This window comes from Oryza brachyantha, chromosome 9 (genome assembly GCF_000231095.2).
Source record: "Oryza brachyantha chromosome 9, ObraRS2, whole genome shotgun sequence".
Lineage (NCBI taxonomy): Eukaryota > Viridiplantae > Streptophyta > Magnoliopsida > Poales > Poaceae > Oryza > Oryza brachyantha.
The window spans coordinates 5,767,501-5,780,026 of record NC_023171.2 but is presented as its reverse complement, the minus strand read 5'-3'; positions in this window follow the sequence as shown (position 1 = coordinate 5,780,026).

Sequence of the window (12,526 nt, the reverse complement as noted above, 5' to 3'; positions counted from 1 at the left end):
TGAAAAATAATCCTAAAATCAACTGTAAATTTAAAGTTAAAAAGTTAAGTTTTGGCTTATAAGTATAAGCATAAGTGAAAATATGGGAGTGAGTTGTGACGTATAAACGCTAATAGCAAATGACGTACGTGAACATGCATGCATGTTATTGAAGTACAAAGACGAAATGATAATGAAGCAGGTAAGTTTATTTGGATAGATTAAGAAGGAAAAAAAAAAGGAAAGGTCTGCATGCGCTAACATTTCAAGTTGAATAAGTGAGTGCCCTCATGAGCATATACTGTTTCCAGATCGGATCTGATCCATTAGTCCAACTGGTTGGTTATTTGTTGCTGCTGCAGCTAGGGTGGCTAGGATTAGAGTTTCTGATAAAATCACCTATTTGCTTGTCGTGTATCTACTAGGAGTATCTGTTTACTTCGTCGCTATGTTTATTGGATATATAGTTCTAGTATTGACTAGGCATGCATCCTCATGACTGAGTAATCGATCGACCACTGCGGCTTGATTAGGTATGCTTTTCATCGGTCTTCGTGCACAGGAATTGAAACTGTAGGATCGAACAAGATCAAACAAACCTACCAGAGGGGGGTGAATGGTAGGGAAAAACAAAACCCAAAAATCTTTCGCGGAATAAAGGATTACCTCTGTCGAAGAAATTGACGCAGGCTTGCTACCTTGATCGCGTCGCTCCTGTGTCGCCGCTATCTTGATCGCGCCGCTCATGTGCCGCCGAGCAGATCATCGAATCGCGCCACTCCTATGACGTCGATCGGATCGTCGGAATCCAAAAAAATCACCAGTAGATGAAAGTCGAAAACGTAGATTGAATGATCTTGACTTTATTGCATCAACTGGTATTTATAAAGTGCACCAACAGCACTCCTATCAAAATCGTCGATCTAGAATCAACAACTAAGTCTCACAAAAAGCACACCGGGGGCATACCCCTCGGTCTCTATTTATATCGAAAAGTCTATCACCAAATAGGAGTAGGACTCCTTATACTAATATGGCTCATCTCTTAGTTTTCCTAATTAAATCCAACATGCGTGCTACAGTAGTCCGACTGCTACAGTACCCGCCGCGCTGCAGTAATCCGGGTCCGCTACAGTAATCCGATCCGGTTGCTACAGTGCCGCGCGCTACAGTAACGACGCTGCTACAGTGTCCGAACCTGTAGCAAATTTCTTTCCTTTTCTCATCCAGTTTTGATCCGATTTACTTCCCGATTTTTCCGGCGCTTACACATACAACATGTGAAGCCCGTTACGATTCCATCCCACACGGTGTTGCTCCACCATGTGCCAACTCGTATTCAATATCGTCACCTGGCATCCTCGATCGTCCGGACCTCAGCTCCTCCTTGAGCCTAGTCACGATCCCACCGCCATTGACCGATATTGACTTCAAGTCACCTGCACAACTAGAGACAAACCAACCGTTTCCGAGCACAGATATCGCAACCTGACTCACATTAGTTACACACACTCGCACCAACACCTTAATTGTTTCCAAACCAAATTCAATTTATAAATCAAATCGCAAACCAATTGTTCATCAGAAAATATTAATCATGCTTATGATCTTACAATCTCCCCCTTGATGAACACATTGGCAAACACTTCAAAATTTGTTTTGTTGTTTTTGTGAAGTAACTCCAAAAAAGCATGCAATGCAAAAATCTCTTACTTTTGAAAAGAAAGAAAATCCTTTGAGTATGACAAATATGTACAAATTTTTTTTTTACCTTGTTCTCCCCCTTTTGACAATGAATTCATCAATGAAGGTTTTTTATTTTCATTTTTTTCTCGGAGAGCTTTGCAATGTACCAATAGTAACTCAAGAACTTGTATTGCAATAATAAGGTAGAAAAAGTGACTAGCTAACTAACAAGCATGCATTAAAGTAAAACCATGAACTTGAGATATGGCAATGAAGATCAAGTCAACATTAAGAATTCATGATTTCAAAGAGTTATAATGCAACATCGGTACCAGCACATAGATTGAAAAATAAATACTGTACATATATACCCATTGTATTTATCACTCTTTCTCAAATTAGCTCTAGCACAAAATTACCAAGAGAATTTTTAACCTTTTTTACTTGAGCCTTTTTGCTCAATTTTTTTCTCTCAATTATTCCGGGTACGTCCTTGTCGTCAAGACTGTTTCCAAGGATTCGGCACCCATTATTTTTGCTCACATCGAATACGTCCTTGTCGTCAAGACTGTCCAAGGATTCGGTATTCATTTTTTTCTCTCATAGATATTTTTTATTCTCTTGAGCAATTTAAAAAGCTATTGAGGAATAACAAATCAATAAAGCATATATATAAGCATTTAAAAACAACCCATATGCTAGCATCAATATTGCATATTTACTTAATTCAAGTATAGAATTTAAGTGTCATGCATCATCTCCCTTAAAAGCAATATCAAAAGCTCATGTATAAACCAAAAATGCAAACAAGCTAGATTACTAATCATATTCTCTAACAAGTATTGCAAGCAAGTACTACAATATACTAAACGCACGAAACAAAGCTCTTCCTTTTTTTATTTTTTTTTTGGTTTTAAAACACACCATGCATTAATTAAAACATGTATGTAAAAACAAAATCAAAAGAGGAAAATGCAACATGGAGCCAAAAACTCCCCCTTAATTGATGCCAAAAGGATGAATAACTCCTAATTCTCCCCAAAGAAAAGCAAATCGAGAAGAATCCAAAGGTTTCGTGAAAATATCAGCCAATTGTAATGTAGTATCAACAAATTTTAATTCCACATCTCCTTTTTCAACATGATCTCTCAAAAAGTGAAAACGAATATCAATGTGCTTAGTGCGTGAGTGTTGAACAGGATTCTTAGCAATATTAATAGCACTTGTATTATCACAAAAGAGAGGAACTTTCTCAAAAGTAAGACCATAATCTCTCAAGGTTGAGATAAGCCACAAAATTTGGAAGCAACAACTAGCAGCAGCAACATATTCAGATTCAGCAGTTGATTGAGCAACATTAGATTGTTTTCGAGAAGACCATGCAATCAATGAAGTACCAAGAAAATGGCATGTACCACTGGTACTCTTCCTATCAATTCTACAGCCTCCAAAATCCGCATCCGAATAACCACTCAAGCATATAGAAGATGAAGTAGAATACCAAATTCCAAATTCAAGAGTGTGTTGTAAGTACCTCATGATGCGTTTAACCGCTTGGTGATGTGAAGCTCTCGGAGAAGCTTGAAATCGAGCGCACAAACACACAGCAAATTGTATATCCGGTCTTGAAGCAGTGAGATAAAGCAATGATCCTATCATACTCCTGTATTCCTTTTGATTAACCGCTTCACCATCTTCATCAGGATCCAACACAGTAGCAGATCCTATAGGTGTAGTCATCGGCTTGCAATTGTCCATCTTGAAACGTCGTAAAAGATCCTTGGTGTATTTTGTTTGATGCACAAACGTACCTTGAGGTGTTTGTTTAATTTGCAATCCCAAAAAATAAGTCAACTCGCCCATCATACTCATTTCAAATTCCCTGTGTATCGTTTCAGCAAACTCCACAACCAAAGGGTGAGATGAACAACCAAAGATGATATCATCCACATAAATCTGAACGAACAGTTGATCATCACCATGCTTAAGAACAAAGAGAGTTTTATCAATTTTTCCCATTATAAAACCTTTAGCAAGTAAAAAGTTTTTAAGCCTATCATATCATGCTCTAGGTGCTTGTTTCAAGCCATACAAGGCTTTAGACAAACGAAAAACATGGTTGGGAAAATCAGGATTTTCAAAACCAGGTGGTTGTTTCACATAAACTTTCTCCTGTATATAGCCATTTAGAAAAGCACTTTTAACATCCATTTGAAATAATTTAAAACCTTTTGAAGCAGCAAAAGCCAACAAAAGTCTAATTGCTTCAATTCTAGCAACAGGAGCAAAAGTTTCATCATAATCCAACCCTTCCATTTAAGTAAAACCCTGAGCCACAAGTCTAGCCTTGTTTCTAACAATTAAACCATCCTGATTTTGTTTATTTTTGAAAACCCATTTAGTTCCAATAATATTATGACCAACAGGAGGTTCAACTAAGTACCAAACTTTATTTCTTTCAAAATTCTCAAGTTCTTCATGCATGGCATTAATCCACGATTCATCAGTTAAGGCATGAGTAACATCTTTGGGCTCAAAATTAGCAACAAAAGCAGAGTTCACATGAAAATCACAAGTGATTACCTTCGACCTTGTAGTACGTTCATCCAAGTTACCTATTATTTGTTCCAGAGGATGTCGTCGTTGAATATGAAGTGGAGCAGTGGCTTCAGATGAATTTTCATGTTCTGTACCCTGTTCTAACGAACTAGAGGTTTCTGGAGGTCCACCACCATCCGCACCTGAAGCACATGAGGAAGATCCTCCGGGCCTGTTTGACCGCTCTTCTGCCTGCGGTCTGACTGACATTGTTCCACCGGTCTGACCAGCTGACAATTCGTCGTCGTCCTCGTCATCACTTTCCTCCACAAATATATCCTCCCCCTGAACCTGTGATACTGTACCTGAAATTTCGGGTCTAGTACCTGGACTAGCCTCATCAAAAGTGACTTCACAAGTCTCAACAATTTTGTTAGTTTCTAAAACAAGTACACGGTAACCTCGAGAATGGGCAGCATATCCTAACATAAGTCCATCACGAGAGCGTGATTCAAATTTATCTAAAAACCCAGACTTTAACACAAAGCACTTACACCCAAAAACACGTAAATGAGAAATCTTAGGTGTATGTCCAAAACGAAGCTCATAAGAAGTCTTTCTAAGTTTTGATCTCAAGAAAACACGATTGGAAATATAGCATGCAGTATTAACAGCTTCAGCCCAAAATTTCCTAGGTGTACTGTACTCATCAAGCATAGTCCTAGCCATCTCAACCAAAGAACGATTTTTTCTTTCAACCACACCATTTTGTTGAGGAACCCGGGGAGACGAAAATTGATGTTCAAGACCTTTTTCATTGCAAAACCTCTCAAAAGAAGCGTTTTTAAACTCTCCACCATTATCGCTTCGGATGGTTCTTAAAGATCCAGGAAGTTGAATGGCCAACCGAAGATACAAACTTTTAAAGTGTTCAAAAGCTTCATCTTTGGTAACCATAAAGAAAACCCAAGAATAACGAGAGAAATCGTCAACTATAACCAACACATACCACTTTCCTCCAACAGATTGCACTCTAGCCGGACCGACAGTGTCCATGTGTAAGAGCTGTCCTGGTGCATCCGTCATCACAGAAAATGTAGGAGTATGCGAGCATACAACCATTTTAGCATGACGACATGGCGAGCAAACCAAATCAACATCTTTTTTAAGTTTAGGCAAACCACGAATAAGATCTGAACCACTAATCCTAGTTAGATGATCAAAGCCAATATGTCCAAGTCTGCGATGCCAGAACATCACATCTTTAGAAAACTTTGCAACAAGACATATTACTTCAGAAGAAATACTACTTTCAAAGTCAGCTTTAAAAACTCTTCCATATCGAGAAATATTAAGCACAACATCTCCAGAAAAATCAAAAATTTTACTTCCACTTTTCTTAAACAGAACATCAAAATTCTCATCCACAATTTGAGAAACGGAGAGCAAATTGTACTTTAGATTTTCAACCAAAGCGACATCATTCAATGTAAATTTGTCACTTACCTTGACAGATCCAGTTGCAGTGATCGTACTAGTAGAAGCATCACCGAAGATGATTGAATCCTTCCTTAATGCCCTCACGAGAGAGGAGAACCAACTTCTATCACCGGTCATATGTCGCGAACAACCGGAGTCCACAATCCACACGTTCTCCTTCCTCGCCAAAAATGCCTATGCATAAGCAGATGCCGAAGTCTCAGTACTGGGGTTAGATAATAAACATTTAGGAATCCAGTACTGAGACACACGACCAGATCTAACAGGAACATAACCAGTAGAAAATTCAATATGTTTCCTTTTAGAAAAATGCTCCCAAGGCTGGTTTAACTGCTTAGGAACCTGCGGTCTGACCAAAGCTTTACTACCGTTCTGACGGGGGTTATAACACCGGTTTGACTGCTGGTACTGCTGCAGTCTAATCGCCTGTCTCGAGGTAAAAGCCAATTTTTGCCATCTTTGTTTTGCAAAAGCAATTTTCCGTTCCTTTTTCTGCTTTCTAGCAAGTCTAAAACAGAAACCAACAATATGGCCATCTTTGCCACAAAAGGAACATGTATACTTATCACGATGAGTTGAAGCACAAGTTGATATAGCAGGTTTAGCATTAACAACCGATGTAGTACTAAAGACAGGTTTGTCATTTACAACAGATTTAGTGTTAAAAGCAGGTTTAGCATTCACAACATGTTTAGCACTCACAACTTTTGATGAAGAAGCACTCAAGGAAGACATGATGCCAGCAGATTTAAATACAGTGGTCTTAGGTTCAGGTTCAGTCAAAATTTCACCATTCTGAACAATACTTAAAACAGTAGGAGGATGTCTAGAAAAGTGAACATGAGGATCAAAACCTAAACCACGATTGTGTGTGCTAACTTTAGATTGATCAAGAATCATGTTGAGGTTCCTTTTTCCATCAGAAAATCTTTGCAAAGAACTTTTTAAATAAGAAACCTCTTAAGTTAAACTAGCACAATTTTTGCAAGAAATCACTTCATCTCTTTTAACAACTTCCTCCATTTGTTTAACACATTCCAAAGCATGTTTAAGTTTCATCTCATTAGCAGGACATGTCAAGCAAGGTTTAGCACTAGATTGCTTGATTCTTTTAGAGCTAATCAAGTTAAACATAGAACTAGCAAACACAGCAACTCGACATTTGTTTAAAGCTCTCTTAGCCAAGAACAATTCATCAACCAATCTAGTATTCATTGTAAAGCTAAGAGCAAGACAGGATTCAAGTTTTCTAGATTTCTTGGTTACAACATCAAGTTTTTTGCAATTATTCTGATTAACTTCTCTTACAGCATTCACTTCAGCAAATAAAACATCACACGATTTGCATTCATCATCATTAGAAGCAAGAGATTTTAATTTACTATTTTCAATATTAAGAGAATCAATAGTAACTTCTTATTGACTAATTTTTTTCTCAAATTTAGAAATCTTGTAACCAAGTCTAGCAATCACTTCTTGAAAATATTCAACACTAGAAGGACCAGTTACCTCGTTGTCATCGTCAGAATCTTCAAAACTTTTAGCCATGAGACAAACACCAGCAATGTTCATACTCTTGTCTTCTTCTTCATCATCTTCAAACTCAACATCACTGTTTTCTTGAACAGCTGCAAAAGCTTCATCCAACGCCTTTTGATAATACTTCTTCATCTTCATATTCTTGATTTGTTTCTTATTCTGCTTGGCATCTTTGGATGCATCTTGAGGTTTAGCTTCTTCCTGTTTACCTCTTCCAAGCTTGGGGCACTGAGAACGGATGTGATTCGGTTGACCACATCCAAAGCATCGAATTGGTCCTCCTCTTCTCCTGATCCTGATATTACTCACAGCTCGAGAAATTCTGTTAGCGGCCAAAACCAAGTCCTCCTCACTGATCTCTTCCAGTTGATCATCGGACAAGGCGGTAAAAGCAGCAAAGGCTGCCAAAGAAATAGACTCAGAAGATGATCCAGATGAGGATATTAAAGCAGTAGATTTCAAATCAGTCCTTTTTGAAAGAATATTCATCTCATATGTTTTCAATTTAGTATAAAGAATATCCAAAGTTAAAGCATTCATATCAACAGACTCTTGAATTGAAGTAACTTTAACATCCCAAACTTTCATATCAAGGCCATTCATAAAGTGACGAGCAATCTCAGATTGAGAATAGTTAACATCATAAGAAGCATCAACAGATCTAAGATCACTCAAGATTTTATTGAAACAAGCCAAATAGTCATCCAAGGATTCTCCAAGTTTCATCTCAAATTTTATGTACTCCTTTTTGAAAACATCCTTTCGCAACTCTTTGATATTTGAAGTTCCAGTATGAAAATCATTTAAAGCTTTCCAAATCTTATTAGCAGTTGCAAGATGCGAAACACGATCAAAATCGGAGCGAGAAATCCCATTCAGAATAATATTGCGCGCTTTGCAATTATTTTCAAATTCTAATTTTAGAGCCGGAGTATCAATGCGTTCAGGAATCTCATAAGGTTGATTAACTTTAAGCCAAATATCATAACCCTGAGATGTAATATAAGATTCCATCTTTTTCTTCCAATAGTCAAAATCAGATCCATTAAATATGTGAGGTTTGTTTGAAAACTTTTCAGCCATGGCAAACAAATCTAAAGATCGGCGAAGATCAAATAGAAAACGAGGCTCTGATACCACTTGTAGGATCGAACAAGATCAAACAAACCTACCAGAGGGGGGGTGAATGGTAGGGAAAAACAAAACCCAAAAATCTTTCGCGGAATAAAGGATTACCTCTGTCGAAGAAATTGACGCAGGCTTGCTACCTTGATCGCGTCGCTCCTGTGTCGCCGCTATCTCGATCGCGCCGCTCATGTGCCGCCGAGCAGATCATCGAATCGCGCCACTCCTATGACGTCGATCGGATCGTCGGAATCCAAAAAAATCACCAGTAGATGAAAGTCGAAAACGTAGATTGAATGATCTTGACTTTATTGCATCAACTGGTATTTATAAAGTGCACCAACAGCACTCCTATCAAAATCGTCGATCTAGAATCAACAACTAAGTCTCACAAAAAGCACACCGGGGGCATACCCCTCGGTCTCTATTTATATCGAAAAGTCTATCACCAAATAGGAGTAGGACTCCTTATACTAATATGGCTCATCTCTTAGTTTTCCTAATTAAATCCAACATGCCAAAATCAGGCGTGCTACAGTAGTCCGACTGCTACAGTACCCGCCGCGCTGCAGTAATCCGGGTCCGCTACAGTAATCCGATCCGGTTGCTACAGTGCCGCGCGCTACAGTAACGACGCTGCTACAGTGTCCGAACCTGTAGCAAATTTCTTTCCTTTTCTCATCCAGTTTTGATCCGATTTACTTCCCGATTTTTCCGGCGCTTACACATACAACATGTGAAGCCCGTTACGATTCCATCCCACACGGTGTTGCTCCACCATGTGCCAACTCGTATTCAATATCGTCACCTGGCATCCTCGATCGTCCGGATCTCAGCTCCTCCCTGAGCCTAGTCACGATCCCACCGCCATTGACCGATATTAACTTCAAGTCACCTGCACAACTAGAGACAAACCAACCGTTTCCGAGCATAGATATCGCAACCTGACTCACATTAGTTACACACACTCGCACCAACACCTTAATTGTTTCCAAACCAAATTCAATTTATAAACCAAATCGCAAACCAATTGTTCATCAGAAAATATTAATCATGCTTATGATCTTACAGAAACCATGAGGTCCGAGTGGATTTTTGTCTTCATGTATTTTTTTCTATGAGCTATAGCAAAGGAAATATTCCTTTGATATTCTTATGATCAATTTAAGTGAGCCGAATGAAGGGATAGGAAATATTTCCTATCTACAGTCTTCCTCCAAAAATCCTTCAAAATACCTTAGATCCGAATAAGTCCTTAGGGACGGAGACGGTCATCCCTTATAAGTGCCAGGGCTCTAGGGCCGGGTTGGTACCGGTCACGGATAGGGGGTTTAGACCCGGTACATATTACATATTATGTATTAGTGATAGACTGGCCTTCACCCATTATAGGTAACAGGTAACATTTAATTATCATTGACCAGTTATACATGATGAGAACTCTATCCGTCCCAGGTATGGCTCTATGTCCATTACCGTTGACATGAACTTGCCAAATGAGAACATTCCGAGAAAAATTTCTCTCAAAGGTCGATACCAACAAAATTAATTCGGAACTACAATAAACAGCTGAAGTTCATGAGTTCATCAGAATTAATGCTATGCTATTGCAGAGTCCAAAGAGAGGATCTTGTAAACTATGGAAATTTCGTGGATGACCCTGAGTGACCGCAAAAACCCGGTGTTCCACCAGTGTATATATGATGCTATAAGGAAGTTATCTTTTCGAACAATTGTGATCAGTTACAGATTATTGACAAGAGTCGCGACGTAACGTGGATTCAACATTTTGCAGAAATTATATACTATCATTGTTTTGCTATAACTCTGTAAGGTTCGTCTGCTTTATTAATTTTGACAGTTTCTTTCTTAATTAACTACGCCCGGATAATTTTGTCACCGAAATGAGTTGCGCGCAGAAATGTAATATAACGGTCGTTATGCTGATCGTTCCGTTGACATGACCCAAGGGCAGATGATCTGTTTATATACATCCACACCTTTTCACTCTGCTCATTCTTATAAGCCAAAATTTAAAATTTTAATATGTTTCTTCATCATAGTTTATTTTTAGTTTTTGTTTTTATTATTAACAATACATACATAAAAGTTTTATTCACAATTTTTTTCTAAATATGTTGATAAGAAGCCTTAGTGCCTTACTGTGTAGTAAAAAATTAAAGGCAGGATAGAGATGTTTCAGTATACAATAATTAATTGGTATTGATAGGTCTATCACCTTTGAGGGGAGGGTATTCTGTAACCCATAATCAAATACCGAATTTTGTTCATATTCATTTTTAAAGATATTATCCATATCCAAATTAAATAGATATTAACCACTAGCTTCGGGTAATCCAATAGGTGAGAGAACTAACATTTTTAGGTGATTAACTTTTCACTTTAACACAATAAATCATGCCTTCAAATTTCAATCCAATATGATAATATTTGTAAAATAAACGTAACATTAAAAATATGGTGGCCCGGTTTTTACATACAAAATAGGTATGGATAAATGAATAAAATGAGCAATGTCCACCCGTACTCAAAATTCAAATAGTATGAGTATGAATAGGGCATGAGTATTAAATATCCGGTGGCAACTATACGTACATGTAGTAGGGTCTCTACACATGTGTACTATCCGCTTGACAATATAACGTTTGACTTAGATGCTAATGAATCTAGACATATATATAAATCATATGTATTCGTCAATTAATGAATTTAGTCAAGGGTCAAGGGTAGAAAGTCTAACAATATAAAATGGAGGTAGTAACTCCGTTCCAATTTAAGTGCAGCTGTGTATTTTATTTACAAAATTAGTGTTTAACGTTTGACCAACTATCTTATTTACAAAATTAAAGAAATAGTCATACGTAACGATCATCTAATAATAATAAATAAATATATAGTAGAAAAGTGTAGAACGGAGACAGTATAGGTTCAAAGAAACAGCTAGCCAACACATGTGTTTGGATGTACTATATATATACTGCTGTTGGTCCCCACATGGATCGCCGCCCTTGTATAAATACGGACGGCGGCCGTGCATTGTTCTCATCAAGCATTGCACGTACTAATACTCCATTAGTAAGGTAATTAAGCTCATATAGACTAGAATTAATGGCGAACTCCAACAGCAAGCAGGTGATGCTCCTGGCCGCCGCCGTGGCCTGCATAGCATTTGCTGTTTCTTCTGCTGTGGCTGATTCCAGTGCTGCAATTACAGCCCATGCAGATGCAGGTGATTGGTTAAAATTAATACTACTCAATCCACATGACCTCTCTCTCTACATATATTTACCATGCCATTTCTTTCATTATTTATAAGTCTGAATATTGTCACCGAGAGCTTTTTTATTTTACCGAAATCATCACTTATTTTGGGGTGGAGGGATAGTATATAAAGGGTACGCGCTAGCTAGGTTGAGTTTTTTTTGGGGTTGAGTTGTAGATATATATTGCTAATTACCATTTTCAATGGTGTAATTAATTCCAAATCAAAGATATAACATGTGAAAATATTCATTTTTACAATTTTGAAAATTTGAATTGTTGAAGTCTACTACTTCAAATGACATTCGATCTGAAATTTAAACTTAATATTTAGTTATATATACATGTAGATGAATAATAACCTAATCGGTTGCAGTACAGTGTTTTAATCGGACTATTAATATGCGTGGAGTTTTGGAAATATCTGAAGGAGTAGTGGGGTTTGAAATCAGCCTGCAGAGTTAAAACAGTTAATTTTGGCCCACAACTTGAAATCAATTTAAGTACTGTTGTAGATTCTTATATGCTCCATTGGTTGATGTCATCGAGCTGATCTGATCGAGACGATGGAATAAATAATTTTTGTTACCCTTTGTTCTGTTTTGTTTTTTCATTAGGCCAATGTCACACCCGGAGTTTTGTCCCAAGTCTAAAATCGTAAAAAGAAATCCGTAAATAATAATTGGCTTAATTAACTTAGGAAAAATTCCTCTAAAAGAACTTAATTTAATTAAATTGAGGTTCGCAAATCGACTAACTGGATTTAAACTCAAATTGCAGAAGTATAAAATGTGGCAAAACAAATTAATTTAAAACTCGGCAAAAGTGGGGCTTTCCTTTTTACCTCCTTTTTCCATTCTTTTTCCCTTCCTTCTCA